Source organism: Orussus abietinus, unplaced genomic scaffold (assembly GCF_000612105.2).
Source record: "Orussus abietinus isolate OABI.00-Male unplaced genomic scaffold, Oabi_2.0 scaffold3, whole genome shotgun sequence".
In the NCBI taxonomy this organism is placed as follows: domain Eukaryota; kingdom Metazoa; phylum Arthropoda; class Insecta; order Hymenoptera; family Orussidae; genus Orussus; species Orussus abietinus.
The window spans coordinates 1266471-1292733 of NW_019395984.1; the positions used below are offsets into that span (position 1 = coordinate 1266471).

The following is a 26263-nucleotide window of genomic DNA, read 5'->3' on the forward strand; positions in this document are numbered from 1 at the left end:
ATTCAACGGACCGGACAAACCAGTTGGTTCCCAGCTCGCGACATCGTGGGCGGACCTCGCGTGATTACGCGCGGACATAAAGGCATATATACCCTCGCGCGTGTCCTGGGTCCCCTGGGTGCCTGGAGTCCCGTCCAGGGAAGTAGGGACTCATCCTCGATCGGCACCCGATACCTCAGGACGCCAGGACGTTGTCGGAGGTCCCGAAGGTGGCGTAAGTCGAGCCCTGAAATTCGACCAGGGCCTTGCAGCGCCCAGAGCGACGTCTAAAAAGGACTTTAAACGCGGATCGCGTTGCCGAAATCCAAGCGTCAGGAATTCCCCATTAAATGTCGAGCCTTGATGTACGAGCGCGACTCTTGGGTCCTTTTTCTCCAGGACGAAAAGGAGAATTAACGCGAGAGCGGGGCCTTTCAGGGTCCGCTTCGAGGTCCTTAAAGGGGACTGTAGCGAGTAGAGGGCGAAGGACTGCGGCCAAATATCCCGGGGAACGATATTTAAGACTCTCTTTGGCTGGTCGTCTCGTAAAGAGCTAAATGGCCGCGGCCAAGACGCCGCGGCTGGGTCCTCCGGACTCGGGGAATGTAAGCACGTGTAACGAAGCGTTTATCCACGCCAGGAGCGAGCGGGCCCTCGTACGGTCCGCTCGTAAAGAGCACTTGCGGAATCCTGGGAACCCCGTCGCGAGGGCCCCGAAGTCCTGGCCTGGTGTCCCGGTGCACGGCGACAAAAATGCGAACGCGTAAAAATGCAAAAAGAGGAGTCGACCGGTTCCCCATCGACTGCTTAAGGCCCCGGCCGCAGAGCCGCCATTTTTCCGCGCGGCCGAGGCATAAGACACCGACAGTAATTGACAAAGATGCGGTGTTAAGGTGACGCAAGGCCCGCGGAGAGCTTTAGCTTGCGGAATTACGGCCAGGTGCGCTGGGTAAGAGCGGGAAGGCGGCGGCGTTTCTTCGGCGCCTCCTGAAAATCCGCGCCCCTTCCGCCGAATGGGACCGTCTTCTTCGCGGGATTCCGAGAACCGGGGATCTCATCGAGGTCACTTTTTGAGCGGGGCCGGTTTCGAGGCAGAATTAGGACGACTTCTTGGAGGCGCCGAGAACGCCGGCGGAAACGGATAAAACGAGAAACGACGTCGTGGCTTGGTTCCTCGTGGATCCGTCCTACGAGGATCCTACTAAATCGATAAACATTTTTGAAAACGACCCCAGGGAAATTCTCCGGAATTTTCTCGTGACCACGGGGACCATGAAAAGGCCGCCATGGTCGATCGAGGATCACCGGAGAAGCCGGAAGAAGCCTCGCCAGCCTGTCACTCCGCATCGGCCACGGACCCCAAGGTCACGGAATGTCGGCTTCCTTTAAGGTCGAAAAGGCTGCCAATCGATCGCTATCGAGACGTCGGATCGATTAATGCACGCCTGCGCGGCGAGGCTCATTCGAGGCGATGTTCATTGGGCTTCGTATTCATCGGACTCGACGTGCTCGAAGGGCCCTCTCGCCAAAAGGAGGACCAAACGGCGAAGAGCATCGAAGACGCGACTTTTCAGCCCGTTCCTTTAAATAAAACCCCGCGTCTCGATTTCTCCGTCGCGGAAGAGGCAGCATCCCGCAGCAAGATGGCGTCCGCGGCATCCTCTTCTTCGGCGGCCGATCGAGGACTCGCTTCTTGCTCGCCGCAGGCCTCGTCGATCACGAAAGTGGCGCGAACTCGGCGGGAGCAATCCCTCTCCCCGGGAAACTCGGCGATCCGCGGTTGTGCCAGTTCCCGCAAATCCCCTCGGCCGAGATAATACCGTTATGCAACGAAACCCGACCACGTGGAGGCGCGGCCGCGCCGCGGGGGGTCGCGGACCCGCGGGCCCGAAGGAGGAACCCCGGCCGCGGCGCCCTTGAGCCGGGAAACCGCATCCAGGAGGCTCGTGTGAACTTGGCTGGATCGGCTCACGGTGCCCCGGATTGCACAATGCCCTCGGTCCAATGCAGCTCGACCGGTGCGCGGGGCGAGCGACTGGCGCGATTGGCCAAGCGACGCCCACCTCGGCGTCGGGGTCCCCGGTGACCCCAGAGGCGCCGCCACGTCCCGCGAGCAGGGAGCCAACAAAGGCCAACGTCACGATCGAGCTGCAACCTCCGGTTAGCCTTTCGCCCAAGAACGGGAAAAGCGAGCGAGAACGGAGACAAAGGCGCTGCTCTGGTATCCTCGTCTCTAGGCTTCGCTAAAATCTAGAGCTCATCGGGAGAGAGAAAGAATGTTTCTGAGCGGAATTCAAAATCAGCCGTGAAAACCTGGATCGTTAAGATAAGATCGTTTAAGTGCGATTTACGAGATCGCGCACCGCCATGTTGCGGGCGTCAAGGTCTCCGGGTGAAATGCGCTCCACCATGTGCGGATGACATCGCTTGTGCAGGCGACATCGCTTGTGCGGGCGTCGAGGTCTCCAAATAAAGTGCGTTTCACCATGTGCGGATGACATCGCTTGTGCAGGCGACATCGCCTGAGCGAACGACATCGCTTGTGCAGGCGACATTGCTCGGGCGGGCGTTGAAATCCCCGGGTAGAGTGCACTTGTCGCGACGCCGAGGGTCAACAGCGAGCAACGATTGGAAAATGGCGGAGTCGGACGTCGCCCAGGTCCGATTACTCCCAACCGATCCGGCTTGACCCTGCGCGACCCGACGGTGTACCTTTGAGAGGCGACGACGCCGGTTTCCGAGAGAAAGAGGGGAGTGGGGGAGGATAACTAGCACGCGTGTGCGATTACACATATTCCTGAGGTTAGGTAACGGTGCAGCGACTAAGAGGCAGACACGACGGCGACCCAACCGATCCGCGCCGTACGTCATCTCCCAGGATTGCGGAATCCCACGGTGGAGCGCGCTCTGGATACGTCACACCCACAAGCACACATCGCGAAATGTGGAACCGGAGTCCTTCCTAGATGCGGTGCTCTTGCCCAGGACCGACTAAGAGGAACAAAGACCCAGCCAGTCGTTTCCTCGATCGTCCTGGGAGATCCAGCGGAGGTGAAGGACCTCCGAGGTGAAGATCCCCCGTGAAAAGGCTTCGGTCCGGTCGCTGAATATCGTTCACGCCTAACGACGTGCCCTCTCCACGGCGCGCCCCACATAATGCGGCAGTGCCCTGTTATGGTTGACGCGGGCGGCCCGAGGCAGTAATCTCGGTTAAAGAGATACGAGACAGAGAGAGGGAGAGAGAGAGAGGACCCGTGCTCTCGTGAGTTGGAGAAAGTTTTTATTGCGTTTTTAACGCCTAGCGATGCCGGGCTACCGGAGGGGACCGCTTCTTCCGCGGTGGACGGTGGGTCCATGACACAACTGGCGATTAACGCCAAGCCAGGGCCTCTCCAGGTTGCACTCCCTATCAAACGATCTTCAACCTGGTCATTGAATATCGCTCACTCGGAGTGGCGACCCTCCGGCTTGTGTGGGAGCACAGGTGTGTGGTGGTGCACACCCGAGAGGTGGTGGGGTGGTGCCCCGGTGCGCCCGACGCCGTTACAGCTCGGAGCGGTAATCTCGACTAAAGGGACACACTCGGAAGAGAAAGAAGAGTCTCCCAGGAGAGGGAGAAAGTTTTTATCGCGGACCAAGAGGAGGCGGCCGGTGAGGTAACCGGTGGATCGTCATTGTGCAACGACGCGCCGCGACGTCGCGGACAGGGCGCCCGTTAAACGCCAAGCGCCCATGTAGGGTCCATCGAGCCGGGTGAAGGTCCTCTAACGAGGACCTATCCGCGGGCATATCTGCCGGGTCGTTCGAGCCAGGCGGATCGGTAATGGAGTCCGGACCGTCGGCGAAGGAGCCGCGGCTTCCCTGAGCGGATCGGTGGCCGGGTTTCTGCGTTTAACGAATCCGTTTTCCACGGGAACGAGGCGCCGGCTAACGGAACGGAGAAAGAGGCTCTCCGCTCGCAGAGCCCCGGATCGATCGCCAGGAAGAGGCACGCGAGAACCGCTAGCGAAACCCAGGATCATGGGCACTGGGGAAAGAAAAAGTCCTCTTCTGGTCCTGGACCCCAAAGTATGGGACTGGACCTCCAACGCCCTAAGTCATAGGACAACTTGGCTTAACTCGATGGGACGAAAGGAGGACCTCCCGATAGAGCTAACATCCAGGGACCAAGGCTCCGACATCCTGCCGAGAGCTTTACAGATGTCCTCGTACTTTTTTTCCAGAATCCCCCCGAACCGGGGACTTCGATGTCTTCCAAGTCCCGGACCCGTTGCCTCTTCCTCTCCATTCCTGGAGACTCGCACCTGGTCTCGATGGAGCCAGCTTCGCCCAGACTCCGATCCTGGCGAGGGTCCTCTTCCTGACACCGCTCTCGGAAGGATTACAGTGATCGATGACTGGCCGGGCTCCCCGAAGGCGCCTGCATGCATAATAACGAACTCGGGTGGCTAATCTCCCGGGCGCCTCCATCCTGGGAATCGTCCCCCGATCCCCGAGTCCTGCTCCTTCCGTCCCGGACCTGATCGTGACTCCGGGGTAGGCATATTTCATGCACTTTACTCGAGCCGGAAGTCCGCGTTCGGGACCCATACACCCGGGGCTGGACGGCGTATATCGCGCGGATGTATTAATATATATCGCTCCACTCGTGACCGGGCTCCGCGTCTTCAAGTGCGGGGGACTCGCGACGCAACACCGTGGGAGCGGGACCGAGTTTCACGGTTTCCACCCCGTGAAAGTGATCCCGCGATTTCTATCCGCGAGATCCGCGACCCGATAGATCGCGGTCATTCGTTCGCCAGGCCGATTGCGTCCTCGCGGTCCTCGGGCTCCTCCGAGTTCGAGTTGCATAACGCGATCCACCAACCAAGCCAGGATCGGGTTGCGACCAAAGGGACCAACACGAGGGAGCTTGCCTAGGAAACCAGGACATTTTGCAGGTCTCCTCGAGCTCACCGCAGAAAGACACCTCGATGGACTGGACGGACAATGGCGGACGTCTCCGTTCGCGGCCCCTGATGCCCGAATGGCCCCTTCTAGCCGCCGCAACGGATCGCTTTGTGCATATCTCCGACTGTCCACCGTCTGTCAGGCTGCAGTAACGAGCCCTGCCATAAAGTACGTGACGAATGCAACAGTTTCCGCGAATCGAGTCCAGGCCTTAGCCGAGGTCACGGCGGGAACTGGATCATCGCGCTGGAAAGTGCGAGGAGGGATGCTCTGGGTACCGGTGAGCTAAATCGGTGCCGATGCTGGACCTGGCCATAGTTGCAAGATCGAGATAAAAGCAGATTCTGTAAAAAGTGCAAGGACAGGACCAAGACCTAGACCCGACCGTATTTACAAGATCGAGTCCGGGACGTGCCAGATCGACCCTGCAAGACCAGGACCAAGACTGTAAGACGAACGGCGGTTCTACAAAAAGCTCGAGAATAAAACCAAGACCAATTCCACAGAAAATTGAAGTACAAAACCGAGACCCAGATCATCCTTACAAGACCGAGACCAAAACTGAACCGAGCAGGTTGAAGATGAATTTCGCTGATGCTAACACAGGGTCCAGAACCTAACGGTGGTGTCGGTGGATATCCTTTCCAAGGGTTGGAAATATCCCAGAGAGTCGTCCACGGCGCAGCATCCGCTTCCTCGTGCCTCCTCGTGAGCAAGAGAAATGATCCATTTAAACGTCCCATTCTCGTCAGCGCGGTCGCGTGACACGGGACGGTTTCCATGGACCGCTCGTAACGCAGGCCCATCGAGGACCGAGAAACGAGATGACACGACCGCGACGACTTCCGCGAAGGACCTCCTGGAAGCCTGGAAGGCGCGCCGGAGGAGAGGTCGCCGATCCTCGAAGCCCCCGACGTGGAAACGTGACGCAATTAACGAGGCTCGAATTAATCGACGGGCTCCGGCACGCCTTCCCACCGCGGGCCCGCGATATACTCGTTGATTAACGCACCGTTACCCGCTCTCCCCAGGGACGAGCTCTCGCTCCTGAGGTAATATCCTACATACCGGCCGATTAGGAGAAACCGAGCGTCGCCTCCTCCTTATCGCCGACCAGTTTCTCACGGGATAAACCGATTTTTAACCCCGGCTCCTCCCGCGACCCCCGACGTCCCCGTGTACGTGTGCACGTCCGCCGGTGTCGCGGCCACTTTCCCTCGGTGAACCAAGACATTATGGGACTCTACGAATCTCCGATCGGGACACGACCGCCCTCGTTCCCCGCCTAAATATACGTGAATGAAAGTCCGACCAGATCGGTATCAGCCCCGCCCGGAACTCTTGCTACCGTCTTGAGTACCAATGAGAAAATGGAGAAAAAAATAAAAGAATTCAAAGAAAATGATTTTTTATATATATATATATTAACATAAGCGCGTTATGGCAGCGAGACTGTGAGGAAAAGGATTCGAGAAGTGGTCAAAGAGAGAGAAGAAAAAAAAAAAGAGTTACGGGGAAGTCCGGAGGTGCAAGGTGTCGGGTACCATGTCGCAGCGATGGTCGGGTATTTAGGGCTAACCGCGGCGAGTCGAGTTTACGGTGCGACAATTAACTTTATGGTATCCGTAAATTGATTCGGCCCGGTGAAATTTAGCGCGTCTCTGGAGCTAGGGCCCCGTGGCAAGCGATACCCGATTACCGGTGGCCATGTTCCTTTATCGGAGGAAGCGATCGGGCGTAATTCGGTCGAGAGAACGATGGCTCTCAGAAAACCCCCTGGGCCTTTTTATCCCCCGCGACCTACTGAGAGGAATCGGGACGGATCTAAAAATCTGAACAGACCGAAGTAGACTGAAATAGTTCCCCATTGCTCCGAAGAGGGAGAGCTAAAAATCCGACATTCCAGGAAAGCGAGGAGAGATCGCTCCTCCACCCGTGGGAAGTGACGTAGGAGGGCTCGGTCGGCTAACGGGACGGATGAGTTCCGAGGCTTTGAGGGGGTCTCTGAAAATTGATCGGCGACCTTCGATCGGGGATCGATAAATCCTCGCGCCGAGCCCGACACCTCGGTCGTGTCCCGGAGTCCCTCGGGTTCCTCTTATTATGCTCATTTGAGCGTCGTTTGCGGTCGCCATGGGACCTTGCCGAGTCCCGCGTCTCCGGACGTGTCTGCGGTAAGAAACCAAAGGAGACAGGGAGGATCGAGGACGACGGTCGCCCTGGAACGATCCGGTATCGACCGCTCTACGCCCACTCTCCCTCTCGGTGGCAAATCACGTCGGCGTGACGACATCGAGATTCGATCGGCTTTCGCAACTGCCTAGGTCGCCAAAGGGGCCGGGTGGTTCCATTCTTCAGGGTTGGGCAGGATGTCGAAACAGGTGTATTAGGACGTGGGGTCCAGGGGGACCTGCCGAACCCCTTGGGTCTTGCAGAAGGTGCAAGACCAAAGGGCGGTGGGTCCACCTCGGAACCCTTCATCTCGAATCGATCATCCGACAGACCCAGAAAATAGGGGGACCATCCTCCACCCGGTCGAGTTACCCGGTGGAGTAACCGCGGTGTCGCAACGACGGGGCTCTTCGAGGTCGGCGTCGATGAATCAGGCTCGCGCCGTCCGCATTACCGGGATTAGACGTTTCCACAATTATGACGACGAGTCGCCGCGAGTGACAACTGGTAGTTAGGTCCCGGGGAAGGGGTCCGCGGTATGGAGAAGAGGGACGACCCGCTGCCCGGGAAAAGGCCAGACGGCGGTTTCACTTTCCCGGGGGCCGGCGCTAGACAACGACGCCTCTGTCGCCGATTTATCCCCCTTAACGACCGTCCCGATGATCCGTTGGCCCCCTGCGGTTGCGCAAGGCCGTCCCAGCTGATTTACTTTCGACGGTTTCCCGCGACCGGCGAGCGCGACCCGGTCGCGACCCAAGGGGACGACCCGCGTCTCTTGCGAAACGCTAGACCAGACAATGCGCTTCCTTGCTCAAGCATTATCGCCACAGCCGGTTCACGTTGCACTTTACGACGGTCCGACGACCCGGTTTGTGCAATAGGACCGATCCAATCCGTGATGCCTCGCGACTTATCCGCGAACGAATTCTCTGCTCGTCCACTCTGGCCACGCATCCGAGTGCAAGGCCATTGTACGTCGTTGTACAACCCGTTACGCATACATCATACGCGCAGAAAAAAAAATTTAATTCATTTAACCCTAGAGCTCTCGGCGGATGTTTTTTTTCGACTTGGCAGTTCTATACATATTCTATATACAGCATGATAAAATGTACCTCGCGTTAACAGGAGTGAACGGTAGATATAAGTACCGGCCAATTTAATTCCAGAAAATTTATTACGGCCTATTTCGCCAATTTTATTGATCAATTTGTAATGATATGCTTACGGTCATTGTTATGCGAGGTATGTGTGAAGGTCTTAACTCAAAGTGCAACCTCAACTGGGTCAATGTCGACGTCGACTCTGAGGTCCAAACAAGAGTTAATCGAGCGGACCTCCAATCGATGGCCGCGATCGATTGTTTGTCGCGCGAGTCGCACAATTGCCCGGACCCATGGACCGTGCAGAGTACGATCCGGGTGGCTGTTTACTCGGAAATCAAGCAAAATCATTTCCTCCTCTAGGAACTGTGCGATTTCGCGCGACAAACGACAATAAACGACAACGCAATTGAGTACTAGATAACGTCGCTGTTAAAATCTCCGAATCAGAGTTTCGGTAATGTTTGATAATTTCTCCTCCTTTCTAACATCTCTGCTTGCTGTCTCGGGTCAAACGATTTCCCACTGAAATTCCAGTGATTTTAACAGCATTTAGTTATCTCGTAATCACTAATTTCGGGCAATTTTGATGTTACATCGTAGAACAATGTTCCCGACTACTGCCTGATTTTTGACATCAAAACGCATTATTTCGTCGGAAGATTACCTCCGATAGGAGACGATCGAGTCGCTTTGGCCTAATTTTCCAGAAAGCGAGGAGAACCTTCGGAGGTTTCTCAATCATTGGGATTAATGACCCGATCGTCGCTGCGGATGACGGCGGAGGAGCAACCGAGGGTGACGAGGCTTCAGGGTTCCGCGAAATGCGATCCTAGTTGAAAGAGGAGACCCAGGGATTGCGGGATCTATCGGGGATTTAGCGGTACCTGGGCACTAACCCGAAGGCTATAACGTCGCGGTGATAATTCCGGGGTGGCAGCCCAATGGTCCACGTCTTGACGAGGCCCAACACGAACTACGTGCCTCGTGATCTGTCGGGCCCACGTGAAAAGACCCACAGACTGTTCCAAGTGGCTTTGAGAACTGGCTAGGACGAATGTGCCCTGACATTAGGTCGCAAGTTGCGCAACCCGGTCGACTCTTCTAGATCGCCGGAGGATGGCGAACGCGTCATCGAGCCTAAATATGGAGCCGGCCGAGCGAGACTGACGTACTCCGCTATCTGGATGAACTACTCGAGATCGCGGATCGTTTCCTCCCACGCTATGAACAGTTACTGGGAAAAGTTGGGGAAAAAAATGTTTAAGACGTTTGAGGCCGCTCCTACTTGGGAGGATTCCGGACTAGCTCCTTCTGGAACAACTTCGTCGTTCCCCCCCAAGAGACTCGTCACGAGATTTTGTAATCTAGACTAACCCCTCGAATTCGCGGATCATTTCGTCCCACGGCATGAAAAGTGCACGAGAAGAAAATCCGCGAGTAGATGTGGAAATTTCAAAAGGTGTTCTTCGGGACGACTCCCGAGCAGCCTAGATCCCCTGGTACCGATTTCGCAGTCGTCCGCGACAGGACAGACACGTCACCAGACACCGCGCAGCTAGCTTGTGCAAGCTAACCCACATTCTGCACACGCTGCACCTCGCACTCTCGGATGCACGTGCGAGTTCCTGCACTTCGATGCACCGGCCGGAAATCGGCAGGGAGCTGGATTCCATCGGCAGAGACAATTGACGGCTCATCGTCAAGCAACGAGACAACAAGTGTGGAAGCAAAACCATGACTTTTTCAGCCAGTTTTCAGGCTGCCCTGGCCCTGGTGAATTTTTTTCGCAGCTTCAATTGCTGCAGCTCGACAGGGAAATTTCATCCCTTCAAATTGGTCCATCGAACGAGGGGCTGGGATTTTTTTTCCAGCGGAAATACGCGTTTTTAGACCTCCCGCGCTCCGCCGACATTCCGTCTGCACCGTTCCTCCACCCCATCCTGTATGCACCCTGAAAGTGCAATTCCAGGGGCACCCTCGTACCCTTAGCCTGGATACCCGGTGCACATATTAAGGCAAGTGTCCCGGCGTTCCGGCACGTACACCCAGGACAATTACGCCCGGTGTCGCGGATGCCGTAACCGTGGCGCCGCGATACGCGCCCACCGTGGACACATAAGTGCACACACGGTGCATACTTTCACTGCAGGCCGCGCACGTGGCCCGGCATGTTGCACGGTGCAGGCCGGGCACGCGTCCGGCACGGCGATTCCGGGAATACCGGGTTCCGGAATCGGCAGAATCAGGGCCACGGGTGCGGCGCGACCTTTCTTGCCCACCCGAACCCGATGTCCGCTGACGATGAATATCGATGCCCGTCGACCGGCCAACTAACCGGGAAAAAGTCCCACCGAGCGAGCCCCGTCGCGATCGGACCCTGGCTCGACGGTTCGGGCTTCTTGCGCGGCACTCTAATTAACTGCATTATTCATGGCAGCCAGGAGTCCCGGTTAACGAGTGCGCGACGTTGCGCGCCGCCACGGGACGTTATAGGGAGGACACGCGATGCCGAAGAGGGCCAAGACGTCAGAGACGCTCCTCGCTGGGGAAATGAGATGTCTTGGACCGATGGAAAATTACCAGAAACTCTACCGTCGACAGGTTTCCCAAGATTCAGGGACTTCGCCGCTTGGTACCAAAATGGCGGCCCGATGCGCCCACGAGCGCGGCGGGCGCGTGTCCTACGCCAGAGACAGTGAAAGTTCTGAATCACATTCCGACTGCGAGGCCTCTATTAATAGTCGAGTCGAGACCGAGAGGGCCTTATCGGCAGCCTTTTATCACGACGCGGATAATGCGCGGAGAATTTCGGTATCCGATCGAGGGGATGATGCCTCATTTCCATGCGCGCGGAGAACGCGGAATGTCTTGGAGGCAGCATATCCCGCGTTTCGCGCCCCGCGTCCATTCCGCGCGTATGGAAATGAGACCTGAATAAAGGCGGAAAAAGAGGGGCGGAAGAGTCTTCGTCGAGTCTCGCGTGAAACGGAAAAAAGATCGACGCGTCCTTTGGACGGAAGAGGGATTCTTTTTCCATCGAAGGGAGCGCTGCGTTCGGGACATAAATTAGCGACGCTTTATGGGTCCCCGGCGGCCCTAAAGAGGGCCCCCGGTGCATTCTTTAAATCTCGCATGCTGTCTGCAGCTCAGCTCGCCGCGAGGGGGATAAAAATAATGAACTCCCGGCGCGGAATATTAACGAGCGCCGATGCAACTGCACGGCTTAATCGACAGCCTCTGGTCACGCGCCGGCGCAATGGTCGATTGTCCTCGATTATCGGTCGATAGATGCAATTAGCGATTTCCGAACGATCAAAACAATCTCTTTCGCCTTAATCATAATATTGTAAAATAAAAGGTAATACTCCGAACCCTCCCAACGGTATTAAGACCGCGTTAAGCGAAACTGAGAAACATCTGATGCAGAAATTCTTACCATACGAGAGTTGCTCCAGGTTTAAAATGCGTTACATCGAAACTGTGTTAAGGAAGACTGTCGCAATTTCCACGCCACGTTTTCTCTCGTTACCCTCTATATACGAGAGGATTGAGCGAATCGATATTCCCGGCGAGATGCATTTTCGGTGTTTAGGTCAGCGTCGGTCTTCCCAAAGTGCAGTCGACGAGGGACGAGGGGAAGCGGAGAGAGGGGGCCCGGTCGAGAAGAAACCGCGATAATTCCGGAGCACGCCCAAAGCGAGAGGCCCCTTCTCTGGGGCCTCTCCGGGGCCTCTCGCCGGAGGGGAGGAAGAGGTTCAACGAACCTCTCGGCCGTTCGGAGATTTCGACGAGTGGGAAGGCCAAGGAACGACCTTCGCGACCCGCGCGAGCGTCGCACGACCTTCCGCGGCGTTAAGGCGTCCTTTTCCCGCGTTAAGGCCCGTCACGTATCTCGAGACCTATGTGGCAACCTCGACCTTAGACGGAACAACGTGTCGAGGGCACGTCCAGCCGGTTCACGAGTGTTCAGGAGGCTCGCAGGACGGAAATTAGACGTCGCCTAGGGTATAGCCGGTTCCCACCGTCATTTTGCCCGGCGATCTCTTCCCCTCGACTCCCCGCAATTACTCGGCATTCAGCGAATTTCGACGTCGACGTCGAGGATACTCCCCCCAGGGAGAGGGCCCTCGCTCAGTGGGTGCCAGTTATTAATTCCTGCCGATGTCTTGATCCGCTTGGTGCTTAATGATCCATTGTTCGACTTCTGGCTGGGAGTTAACCGAGCGCCGGGCCCGTGCGGCACCCGGCGGTGTTTTAATTCTCCGCGCACATTCCCGGAGCCTTAGCCCCGGTTGGGCGTCGAGGCTGTTGAACCGGTCCGATGAGGCCCGAGAGCGAGTCGAGGGATCTCGGGATTCTCCGAGGAGGAAGACGTTGGACGGCGACTTCTGCGCCGCGGTCCCGGCTGCAGCAATGCGCAAGGTCGCCGGAATCAGTCGCAGCACCGTGGATGACTAACTCCTCCCTCGGTCATGATTCAACGGAGAAACATCCCGGCGGAAGTCGCCGGGCCGAGAGTTGGCCCCGGGTGCCGACCTCGATCCAGCCTCGAGTGATTCATGGCGAGGCCCGGCTCTCGATTTATCCCCCGGTGGAATCCTGCGCGGGATCGCAGCGGACCCCTTTATTGCTCCCGTCGGTTCGCGGAACCCAACAATGGCCGACTTCCCAGAACCGACCGGGCCTCGGATTCGGTCCTAACAGACTCCGATATCTCCTTCGCGCGTCATCTCCCCGCAAATTGCTTTCCATTCGGGCCTAGCTGGTTTAATTTATGCCCCGGAGAGTCCTTTCGGCGAGGTCCCGGAGGCCCGGAGGTGGCTCGCCGGTCCGTGAATATAGCCGCGTGGACCATTCCGACTTTCTCGGCGGGCCTCTGCCGATTCCTCTCCCAGCAAATTGCATCCTATTCAGAGCAAGGTGAGGCCGACTCGCCTCTCGGCGGCACAACCGCGCCGATTCAACCGCGATGACTCGTCCGGGCGAACAAGGCGACGACTCGGATCCTATTCCGGCGCCGAAGGAGGCGCCCCAGGAATGTGCATTCACCTTACGAATGCAACCCCGAGCGATCGCTTTTCACGGCTCCTTTGGAGGCCCCTCGGAGCCGCCGTGAAAATAGCCGCGAGGAGGTACTCAATAGAACCGCTGATTCAACCCGACGTCCTGATAGCGGAGCGATTCCACCCGGCACGGAATGAGTAATCCCATTCTCCGCTTCCAGAGACATTCTCCCGTTCGGCGTTCGGCCGAGTGAAGGGTGAACAATTCACCCAGCGAGTTCATTTTGAGGTTAAGAAGTGCTTTCGGCCGGACAGCCTGGAAACGACGGCTGAAAATCTATGAGACCCGAGCCCAACCGGCCGACCCGGTCTGATGTCATCGGAAAGCGATTCCGGGAGAGCGGGACGGACGGCGCGGTTCTACGGCGGTACTTTTCGACCATTGAATACGAATAGACGATCGGGAAACGATCGCGAGTCGCGTGGGACGGGGAGGTTCAGTGTCAGGCCCATGAGAGACCTCATCTCGCACAAGGATTCCTGGGTGGCGCCAACGCCTCGGTCAGCTCGATCAGCTCCTTTCTCCGACCATCTCCGGCCCCTCTCCGAGGTCTCCACGGCCGGCAGGAATGCACATTTTTATGCGCTCGTTATACCCACGCTCCCCAGGAAAAGGAACGTCGAGGAAATGCTACCATTCGCGTCGACGTGACCGTCGAGAGAGAGGAACGAAAATCGACGATGGTGTTGGCCAGGTTGAATCCGAGAGATAGGATGCGTATCTAGGAGGTCCAGGGATGCACATCCGGGGATTCTACAGCTATAAATCCTGGGAATCCGATGATGCACCTAGGAGATCTAGGGATATGCGACTAGTGGACCCGGGGATGCGCATCAAAGGGATCTAGCAGAGTACATCCTGGGGATCCAATAATGAGAGGAGAAAGTCCTGGGATGTGCATCACAGGGATCCAGCGATATGCATCGAGGGGATCAAAAGGAGCCATGGGGGAAACTAATGCCGCGCACCCAGGGGATCCAAGGATCGAGAATGGATGCCTTCCGGCGCGAGGTCCTCGCGTAGATCAGCGACCGCGTCCAGGTCGCGTGGGCGAAGCGAGGCCTCGGCGGGGTCCTCTTCGTGGGTACAAGGCCCCCGGAGTCGGAGGGCACGAAGACCTCGTACCAGCGAATGTGCCATTTATTTACGAGCATACGGCGACGCGTGTATCGCGGCTCGAATCATTAACACGCGCGCGGGCGCATGCTCACTTCCCCGGCAGCTCGATAAAGCTATCACCCGATGGATCCCTCGATACGTGGATATACTCGAGGCCGACACGCACGGCACGTCTGTACACAAGGCGGCCGTAATTTGTGGGACTATGTGCGCGTATTTTGCTACTCAACTTGGAATGAAAAATTCCCGGGTCCTGGGAGGACGATATCATGGAGGAGACCAAAGAGCTAGGAAGGATCCGCCAAGGTTTCGGGGTCTTGGCCCCTGCCGGGGACAAAGGAACGCTTCGAGGTGCACCTTGGCCCACCGTAATGCCCCATGATGGCATCAACAGGGAGGACAAATGGAGGCGCGACCTCCGCTAGCTTTTTAAAGTGGCGGACGCGAGGTGCCTCGTGACTCAAGATTTTGGGTCACGGGGCAAGGCCTCCTATTTCAAAAATATACATCATCCGGGGGCACTTCTTCCATGAGTATACAACGTCCAGCGAGGTTATTACTTTCTGAAGTGTACAACATCTATATAAGTCGGCGTCCTCGCGGAGATCCTGCGGGGGCCTTTGGCTGGAGTCCTCGCGGGAAGTCGATAAATCCTAAAATTAGTTCCCCAATCCTGGGGCCGATCGTCCTCGAGACTACCTCGCTACCGTTGGGATCATCTCGGGTCGGCTTAAATCACCGTCGATTTTTCCGCATGCCCCTCGCCGCGGCGTAAATCACACCCCGAGCGTATCCCAGGCCTATCCCGCGGGCACTGGAGGAGGTGGGGGCAAAGAGCGAAGGTGTAGCAGGGTCCGGCCGAGGGGAAATAAAGTAACCGACCCTATCGGCACGAAGTTGCGGCCACACGAGCAAGAGGAACGACATTCCGATCCTTGGGTACCTTCAGAGGCGCCTCCACCCCGTATCCAGCTCCTCCGCGAGGGCTCGTCTTCATTCCCGATGGTTTCCCCACATTCGCCATCGAGATCGTCGGCATTGAAATCTCCAGGAAGAGATTGCGCATGAGAAATCGGAAAAGCGCAGCATCCTCTCGGTCCAGAGGGAAATGTCTCCCTGGGGAGTCCTCGACATAAGGAAGCTCGCCGGGTATCTCGAGGTTTCGATTTTTCAGGACGGCAGAAAAACGCCTTAAAAGGCTTGGGGAGCAGAGCGAGAGAGAAATTTCCCGTCCGGATTCTTGGGCTCCTCTCTCTCCCTCCACGGACAGTCAGGACGACTTTTTCCCCGCGTCTCCTCCCGACCTGAGGACATCACTATCACTGGGGGCCGCGATTCGGCCAATCGCTTCCATGGCTCCGGTTATCGGTGCTCCCCCCGCTGATAGCATCTAATTACGCGGACGCCGGCGTTTCGAGTCGCGCCAAGGACTCCTCCATTAGCTCACTTTCCCGGCTCGTGGAGTCACGCTCGGGGGAGCTCGTAAAAGCCGGCCACACTATTGGAAAGTCCAACGAGGTGAGAAACTTATGGCCGAAAATTAAGTGGCCCGATAGCATCTGCCCAGTTGGGCAGCATTCCGGAGCCAATCCTAGGGCCAGCTGGTTGCCAAACCCAGGGTTACCAAACCGGGTGCCCTGATGGATTCGTCCCTTCGAGGCCCCCTTCTGGTTATCTCCTCTTCCAGCATCCGGAGACCCGGTGGCCACGTCCGGCGCCGGTGGATTAGGGCCGGGTAAGGCGGGGAAACGGTATGCCATGAGGAGATCGGCTACCGAGGATCGACTTTCGTCGAACCCGGGTCCGGTTGGGGCGGGATTCCATCGGCGAAGTCTTATCGATCGTGTTTCCTCGGCTTTGGGAGGGGTTTCCCGAGGTCCGGGACCTCTCCGTGGACGACGTGGACCTGGATGACACCTCGGATGGACGACATTCCGATCCAACGGGAGCCCATCGATCCGCCCTGGTGCCGTTCGCAATTTGTCGCGGCCTTGGAACGTGGACAGAAAACGGGGGTATCCTCGACGCGGTTGCGGTCCGCTGTCAAAATGGCCGGTTCTACCACGCGGCATCGTCAGGCATTCCTCGAGTCAATTCGGCCCGGCGAGCACCTCCACGATTCAATGAGTTGGAATGCTGCCGACTGGTGTCGGCGCGGATGCCACGGCGTTGGATGTCGTCGCCGCGACTCGCGACCGGTTGCGTACCAGTTTCGCGGGCGGACCCGCTGCGGTTGGTTGCACCTCCGGTACTCCACCGGTGCAGCGGCGACGCGGTCAAGATCCTCCGGAATTTGGACCACTTGTGTCGGAGAAAGATCGGTCTTGATCTTAATCTTGATATTTGGCTTGCATCGGTCCCAAACCGTCCTAACCAGTACCCGACCGGGTCAGCTCGGGCGGTCCACCCGACCGCAACCGAGCTCAAGATTGCGCAACGAGACAATAGGATCCCCGGGGCAACTGCACCGTTTCCGCTTTTTCCGGCAGATGTTTGCCGCGGGCTCAGCGACGCGTTTCTTCCGCGCGGCCGCGCAGCTCTGCGTGGGGCAAAAAGCGAGCGGGCCGTCCAATGTCACTCCGCCGACAGAGGCCGATCGACGCGGGCGAATCGATTACTCGGCGTTCCCCTTTTTTTCGGGGCCTTTTCGCGGGACCAGCAAGAGACCGATCCGAGCCGGAACCGCGCTCGGAGCTCGCAAACCGCCGGGCTCTAATCGTCCTGTCACAGTCGTTAACTTCCCGGGCCGAAAGCCGCCGGATTCCGGGGGCGATCGGCCGATCTAATCCCCGCGACCTAGGCCAAGTCGATCCAATGGTCGCCTCCGCGATCGGCGCGAATCCGGTTAGCGACGCCCTGCCCGGAACCGCAGCTGAATTCCACCGGAGCCAATTTTTCCGGCCGAAACGGCCGCGCCAAGCCTGAGAACCGGAGGGTCTCCCGGCTAAAGTGTCCGTTTCCTTTTTTCTTTCCGCCCTCTCCCCCGATCTCCGATCCACATTCCTCGCCGGTTACCGCCGCCGCGTCCTCCCGCGAGGCATTAAAACGTGGAAACCTCCGGCGAGCTCGGAAGACCGAGGATTCCACGCCGAACCGTCGCGGGTCGTCATGAAGCCGTTCCCAACCGGTCCCGGCCGAGCCCGAGGTTGCGGAGGCGAGATCCGTTTGATTACCGGCAATTAGCTGGCCGAGTGCTTCCAGGTGTCAAGCCGCCCGGAGAAAACTCGGGGTTCGCGGCCCGATTTGCATACGTTTAGCCGGCCCTGCGCCCGTCCCACCTACCGCTGGGGACGAGGATCCCGGATCGCGTTAACGACACCCAGTTCGTCCCTTTACGACTGCCTCGGTAATTATCCGCGGGCTTAGCCGGGGCCGGTCGCGCCTCGCTAACGAAGACTGGCCCTAACCTTCCCTGGTTGATCCTGCCAGGAGTCCGGGGCGAGAAAGAGCCTCCTCTTATTACAAACGGTCGAGCAAAACCCCTCCGCAGGACTCCGGTAGGTCGCCAGCGCCACTTGTGGCGCGTTTCCTTCGATGCCTAACCTCGACGGGGCCTTAAGCGGTGCCTCGTAAACCGTAATAGATTCGAGGCATTTTCAAGTGCGTCGAATGGCTTCTGGAGTGCGATAGCCCTCGAGGTTGAAAGGGTGCGGATGCCCTACTAGTGATGTGCGCATGCATGTGCAACTAGGTCTTCCACCCGGGGGCCGTCTCGACGTCGACCCATCGGCAGCTCCGTCCGGCAACGAGGTCACTGTCAGCCAGGGAGCCCTCCGAAGAGGGGTCGACCAACGGCGTCCGAGTTCCGCGGCATTTTCATTTTTCCAGCGGCGCACGCGCCCGAGAGGAGCGGGCACAGAGAACCGGTCTTTAAGTCGAGGACGCAGCCCTTAGGGGAGACCGACGTTTAATCACGGTTAGCGGGGAGTTAACAAGACCCCGCCGAGTGACGCGGGTCGAGAGAGGTTAGACGTTGAGTGGATAAAGTCGCGGTAATCCAAGACCGTCCTCAGGGTTCCCGGACGCGTCGCGACGCCGGATAAGGCTCGGCAGGATCTATCATTTTTCCGCGTTATCCTCGAATTTTTAAGCCGTCTCCCGAAAATTCAGTCAGAATTGAAGGAGACCTCCGCTCCCCGAGATAAAGACCACTCGAGCCTACCCGGAAACGCCTCCACCCCGACGAGCCATTATTAACAATAATTCCATTTCAGGATCCTGAAATGCGACATTTCATTATGTGATATCACCGAAATGGGTTCTATGGTGTTCAGGAAATTCAAAGAGTCGAGGTCGTTCCAGCGCGTCCCTCAGGCTCCGCTGGACCGCCGGGACGCGCGACCTTGCGCGCTGCGTGGCCGCCAGAGGAAACCGGGTAAAATAAACCACCAGGGGAGAAGACAAACCAGCCGGGGGGCGAGTCGGGTGGAAAGGAGACCAATCGAGGAGTCGGCCGAGAGGAAGGGGCCAATCGGCGAGCTGGCCGAGTGGGGGAAGGAGACCCGAGGGGGAGCCATCCGCAGTCATCCAGTGGAGGGACGGCCGAGCAGGACGACCGGAGACCGGCAAAAAGCACCGGCGCGTTGCGTTCGGCGTCCTCGAGGACGAGTTTCACGCTCGGCCGAGTCCAGGGTCGTGAGTCCTGTCGCTTTCCTTTGGGTGTCCGCTCCCACGAGAGGCGGATTAGCTCGGACCCAGGTGGCGCCACCGGCGGTAGGCCGGAGAAAAAGATCAGAGATATCGGGGAGCCATTCACTCAGAAATCAAGCAAACCGACGTCACTTTGATACCTAATCCCCCTCCATTCCAAATGATATAACAAACCAAGAAAGATATCCGCAACAATTAACGACTATCGAGCTCGGCATTGAAAATTCTACCACGATATATCGATTTCGATTCACCTCGTCCCAAACGACTCTAAGCGAGTTTTAGTGTTGTCCCTAGATTCGCACCATTTCAGCGTGTTTCAATGACAATTCCGATCATGCCCAGCTGAGTTCTCCGGGACTCCAGTATTAAGGGGAGCCCGGAAAGCCCGAAAAAGTTGATTTTTTGAAAATTCTATAGGGTTTGCTTCTCTTAAGGCGCATGCCTTCCCGAGTGACTAACCCCTCGATGGAGATCGATGCACGGAGGCGCCTATCGAGGCATGTCGCGAGCACTTGTTCAGGGATCTCGGTCTGAATTCGAATGATCCGTGACGCCATCCACAGGAGGGTGGATCATCCTGGATCGCCTCGAGGTCGGATCTACGCGGGATCGATCGCCCTCCGGGATCGCGACATCACTCGCGACACGTGCCGCGTCCGCTCGCGAATAAGTCACGTAACAGAGCGTACACGTCCTCGTGGTGCATCGACCGGGCGCGTGCCGACGCAGTCGGACACACGTAGACGACGCCTCGGATTAGTTGCACTTTCCATTCCCCGTGTCTGCTACGAACACGCGGGAGAATCCCGATGCGGAGCGTCTCTTCCCGACGACCAGGAACGCCGCCCGCCAATTGTTGGAAGGTCGGCCAATTAATCCTAGGATATTGAGATTTATCACACTTGGACTCGATTCGGTGGCAGTGCCCAAATTGGACTCCCGAGAACGCGTTTCTCAAATGGCGCCGTTTACAACCCTAACATCGCGGACCAAATGATCGACACCGTGGTCCTCGATACAAAGTACTCCACATCGTTCTCCGACTCGGGCAAGCCGATCCCATGATATGCACTTGGCAGAGCTTACTTTCGATCGTAAATGCCAATATAAAAGCTGATTAATGTTAAGGTCCTGAATTCATCTTAACCATAAACTTAAGATTATTATAAAACGACTCGGGGTCGTTGATGGACTTCAAAGTGTCAGTTGAGAAACGTCCACGTTTAAGGACGCTCTGGTATCGGACTACGGAGGTGCGTGTCTCTAAAATTACGGGAGATAAATGAAGATAAAAATCGAAGAGAGGTCCCCGCCCGGTTCCCAAGAGCCCAGCAACCCACGTGAAGCGGTGCGTCATGTGTCAGGGGCCGAGAGCAAAGGTGTCACCCGGAGGGGCCCTATCGATTCTGGCAATCGGCGACATTAGCATTCGAAATGTCAATTCCGATAGCAGGCTCACGCACACACCTAGACGGTCCGAGGCGCGATCCACGAAACGTCGAGCCGTCGGTGTGCGGTAGAAAGCGACTCCGGGAGTATCGGGGTTGCGTAGGTACGATCGGTAGAGATCCGTAGATCTGTACCTACGGTCTATGACAGTGCTAAATGGTTCGTGGCCGTCCAGGAGGCGGTTGCAGGCTGAAATTCGCCCCGCTCGACGGTCGCCTTAGGAAACGCTCCGGGTTTTCACGGCTCGACTCCACGTTCTCTCGCTCCCCGGTGGGGGGGAAAGGAGGTGGAGGAAGGGAGCGGGGCGCATGAATATAAATTAATATTTTTACAAGTTTCCTCGAGTTCCCTTATACGTTCAGCCGGCCGTTGTCGTAAAAGGTGGAGGATGCGATTTTGACTGGCGGGTATCGAGAAGGCCGAGGCGACCCGGGGGGAAAAAGCACCCGGAATATGAAAATGAGCCCGACGAACCCGACCGACATCCTTTGCCCACTCGAACGGGGGATATATATTATTTTCTCCCGGGACGGGTGCGCGCTCTCTCGCGCGAGCCTCGACGTGAAATAAAACGTCATCCGCCAGGAGGAATGCGGTTATCGCGGAGGCCCCTCGCTTACATGCGCGCGTATCAGCGCGTGTGGCGTAAAGTCGGATAAAACGTTTCAGGCTCTATCGACGAGCCCGGGGGAAATGCATCTGCATAACTCGGCTGGACAGCCGTCGGGGCTCGTCCGCATCGAAATTCAAATTCGAGTTCTGCGAAGCCTCCGGGTGCCTTCGTCGAGGGTGCCTTTTTGTGCCTACCTCGAGGCACGTCGCCTCCAAAATGGCGCCTCGTCCTGTAACCTCGAGACGGGATTACCATACGACCGAAGGGGCGACCGAAAAGAGTCTCGCGTTCCGACGAAACCGTGATTCCGGACAAGGAAGGTACGACTCGAAGACACGGTGTCTCTCGGGAATGCCTCCCGAGCCTCGCGCAAATGATCTGTCTCCACCTATTCAGCCCTAGATTACAACATGAATCACTCACAATTCCCGTGATCTTATCGGGATCTGCACCGAACGCTATCCGGTGTCGCTTTCTCAATGTCGAACACGGAGGAAATTGAATTATAGTCGCGACAGTGCATACGTTACAGCGTGATAAGAATAGCCCCATAGTGAAGATTAGCATCGTCGCCGTTCCCGGTTCCCCGGGTCTAGGATGGTCCCCTGGATAAGGGACGACGGAATCTCGGCGGACTTCCGAATCGCGAGTCGATCGCCCCGGGAGTCCCATAAACGGCGGGTCGTCCGAAAGTGAATCCGCGGATGAGATTATTTATCCTTTCCCCGGAGGCGGCGGGTCGTAACGCCGAGGCATGATATATAAATTGGAACCGGGGCGCCCCTTCGCGTGCGCGCACGCTCTTCGACGAGTACACGCGTATATACATAATCTTTGACGGGTACGCGCATATGTGATCTTTGGCAAGTACGCGCATATGTGATCTTTGTACGAGCACATAGGGTCCTCAACGAGTACGAGCACCCGCGGCCCAATGGAGATGACCAAGATAAATGTGGTAGGTCGGGTAACCGCACACTACGAGTCAGTCCATCGGTCTGCCATCCCACCGACCCGCGCTTATCAGCCCAGATAGATCCGATCCGTATCAGGGCGATTTCTTACCGGAGCATCTTTTATCGCCGCGTTGGTACGCATCGAGGAGGGCCATGTTCGTCTCTCTCGGTCCCGTCGTGGGATACGTTACTGTCTTAAATGGCAATAGTGGCCGGTAATAATGCGCTTCGACGTTTACCGGGGCCGCTTATTATTGCGCCCCGTACGGCAAAGGAAGGCCGCACGAGAGTATCCTTTCGATTTACAATGTTATGCGGTCTAGGCCGCCTAAGGGCGCCCTCCACCACTGGAGTCTACCTCTCCTCCCCGTCGATGTGATGGTAACGGATCTGGCATTTCGTGTTAAGGTATTTAGAAAAACGAAAAATACATTTAATTTTAGAGCTCGAGGACGGAGCAACGTTTTTAGGCTTATAGACAAAGTACCACAATGGGGCTCGAAAAGGGATGCTCTTCCACCAGATTACCAAGTCGCAGATCTTTGAAGGCCCTGAAAATGGCTACAATCAGGACTGGTGTACGCTCCGTAAGAAGCCTTTACTTTTACATAGAATTCCTCGGTGTTAGAAAATTCTCGTACTAGAATACGCGAAGAACCTAAACGAGGCACCAAGAGATAGAGCCTAATCGGCATAGTGGAGGAGGAACCGGAGAACCAGAATCTCGTAACGCGAACGGCAGGGGCAGTTTGTTCAGCGCAAACAGCTACCGGCATTTGCACAGTCCTACGCGTCTACGCGTTTCCGTCCTCGAAAACGCCAGGTTGAAAGCTGCTACTTCGTGGAAGGCGAAGAAGGGCTTCCACGGTTCCTCGGGCCTTTTCTTCAGGGTCATGACCCATAGGGCCGCCGCCGGCAAGGCCGGAACCTTCCCGCCTTAATAAGCGATACCTCTCTCGCACCGAACGTCAGAAAATGCCGGACCTGCAGCTGCCTAGTCAGACACCCAAGGATGCACTAATGCTCGCATACTCTCCCATTGAAAAAGTCCCGGCCACCCTTGGCGCATCCTTGGTGCCTCGGATAAGCGCGGGGGGAGCGAGGTAAAAGCGAAGAGCAAGAGGGAACCCAGGTAGCAGCGCGGTCCCCGGGGGAACGGAGCGTTTAACGACGACGGAAACCTCAAAAGGAAGAACAAAAAAAAAATGAAGAAAAAAATGGCAAAGCGATTTCCAGTCGCGCTCGAAGCCGAATAATGGCGATCCGAGGTGTCGACGTGACGTAAACGGTAATATGGCGGCCCGAGGTGGCACGTCTGCCCGTTGAACGGGCGGCAACAGCCGTCGAGCAGGTCGACTGATTACCGTACTGCAAATAAACGGAAGAAGCCTTGTACGTAGTCTGCTAAGCCGAGCGTGCGAGCACCTTTTTAATAGAAAGTAACCGCCGAGGTCGGCCAAGACAATGAGCGTACCAGGGGGAAGAGTGCACGCCGGCGGCGGGGCACAAAATACACGGACTCCCGCGGTGGGAACGCGAGAAAATTCCTGGGGAACCACTCGGGGGCCCGTTAAGCGGTTATAAAGTGCGGAGATCACGGCGAATTGCTGGATTCGGCCCGACCGCCGCGAGCGCGGTGCCACCTAGCGGGAAAAGAGATTCCGAGGCGCGAGAAAATCGGATCTCTCGGGAGCGACCTTTACCTTCCTCTCGGGGAATCAATTACCGATCAATTACCGACCAGCGTGAGGTTCGGAACCCCAGGAAACCGGCTCAGTTAAAATTCTATGCCTTTGAAAATACTCCCCCCACCCCTCATTATGGTTTACCATATTTTCCAAGGAGGGAAAATATGTCCGGCGCGTTTTAAATTTCGAATGAATCATCTCAATGGGATTCCAGGAGGATTGGGGGTGCCGCCACTCCCACGGGATAATGGGAAGACCTGCGAGCTGGTCCCGCCAGGTGTCTCCTCTCCGAGTGTACTTATTTATCGCTTCGGTGAATTGAAAAAGGACATTTTTCGTGGTAATTCGACCTGACAAGGACGCATCTTCCTGGGCGTTTATCAACCTCTCATAACTGTGATACAGAAATCGGTAGTACCGGAGATATCTCGGAGAGCAGTTGTCTCTAATTCGAGCGTTAGGCGCTCGCGAGTAATGGACTTCCAGGCGTGAGAAAATTAGGGGCCCCAAGGACCCCGTTCCCGTTTCTGGAAGCGTAAATTGATTTCAGGAGTCCGACCAAGCATCCTGCTCTCTCCCTCTCGCCATTTCGCCCATTTAGCCGGCGCATGGTCGTGTCTCTTTCTCTCCGGTAGAGACGAGAGCAAGAGATTCGTCTCGCCGTGAGGAAAAGCCGCGTTTCGCCATGCGGAGGCCGTTGATTAAACGAGACTGCTCGATCCTCGACCGATCTCCACACGTGCAAGTGGAAAAATATTCTATCACCAGTCGGCGTGCACCCCGTTGAAAAGGTCAACACCTACACAAAGCGCCACCTTGCTACTTGAAACCGTGCCAAGTACAGGCCCCATCGAAGACGCGGAAAGAGAGCCAAGCTGCGCCGCGGCAAAGTAGAGGATCGGGAGCCTAGAGTAAATTGGATAATTGCACAAGCCGCGAATATTTATCCTCCGCGCTCTCTTTATTCGCATGCCCGCGCTCTAGTCCACGCGCTCGCACAAAGGAGCGCCTAGAAATCTACCATTCGGTAACGGTTTCATACGCCGCCTGAAACCGAACGTAACGAACGTAAGAAGCCGGCGTACGAGTTCTCCCAGGATAAATCGAATTTTCCTGGATAATCCAGAATAATTCTCGGACTACATTGCCTATCCTACCGAGTCTCTCAGTAGCCACGTAACCGCCTCGAATAACGCCTACTTGCATAGATAACCTCCAGGGTGCGGCGAAAATTCCCGAAACTTTTTACGTTTCAGCAGGACACAACTGCCTCATAAATTACCGAATCTACTCTACTAACCGGTTAACAACCGATAATTAACAGACACCGCTTAGTCAAAGGTTACATGGCGAATTCATTCGAATAAACGGAATTCGCCAAGTCATAAAATATATGGAAGAAAAACCCGTGAAATAAAATGATGGGTATTTTCCCCGTACTCTGTGGGTTGACTCGAAGTCCTTATATCTAGAATTCAGGATGGCCGAACGGTAAAGACTTTGTATGGAACGTTTGCACGATGGATCCTTTGGTTCTCAGGTTTTAGGATAGGCTCATCCCGGCACGGCAGTGAGGACCGGCAGGTGGTGGCGTCGGCGTCGGCGTTGGGCACCCACCTGTAGATTCGTTGCTGGGGAGAAGCGGGCGCTCCTGGCGATCTATAATCCAGCCCCGCGCCCTCGAGGTCGGGAGTACACACCAGGGGCCGGTATCACACACTACACACGCGTTGTGTTCCATGCGCGGGCCCGTCGCGGATTCACCGCGAGCAGCCCCCGGCGGGCGGCGATGCTCTGCTCGTCGGGGCTAGCAGTCGGCGGGGGTCCTCCGGGAGACGTCGACTAGGGACGCCCGTGCGTGGCGCTCCGGCACCGGCATACCGTGCGAGGCCAACCGTGCGGGCACCGATCCACGACTGATGCCGAGGACAGCCGAGCGCGAGCGCAGAGGGCGCAGCGCCGACCGAGCGCGGCCGAGGCGCGCCGAAGGTAGCCGAGACGCGGCGGCGCGGCCCGAGCGCGCGCGAGAGAGGGACGGTGATCGGGGGAGGCAGGGAGGGAGAGGGACCAGGAATGCACGCAGCGGAAACCGGGCGGGAATGGGATCGGGATATCTCGGGCTCTCCGAGAGAGCCGAGAGAGCCGAGCGCGCGCCGGCTCGAAGGCAACCCAAGGCAAACGACCGCTCTACCCGGCGCGGTTCTTTCGACGAGGCCCGGCGACTGGTTGGCCGCCTGTGCGAGCCTGCCCGACTCTACATCGACTGCTGCATCTATGCCCAGCGCTATTCCGCCGGCTTTGTGTGCACCTCGCTCTCCTTCTCGCTCGCTTTACGAACCCGAGCGAGAGGGACGGAGACGCACCTCTATTGCCTGGTTACACGGCTCCGGGCTCGGTTTAACAAAATGGGCCCCCACTCGGCGAATAGATTCGCCGCTTGAGATCCGGAATTAACCCGACATTGATACCATTACCTGAAACCGGGTAATGAGACGAGCGAACGCCTGAGCGGAG

General features: G+C 57.0%; 1 protein-coding gene across 1 annotated transcript in view; it reads right to left on the reverse strand.

Moving 5' to 3' along the window:
- LOC105699198 (protein Shroom) overlaps positions 1 to 25541 on the reverse strand; it is a 62984-nt gene extending 37443 nt beyond the window's left edge. Inside the window, exon 1 of the mRNA XM_012424017.2 lies at positions 25367 to 25541. The gene's annotated coding sequence lies outside the window, so the exon portion shown is untranslated. The remainder of the gene's footprint in view (positions 1 to 25366) is intronic.
- Positions 25542 to 26263: the final 722 nt, after the last annotated feature.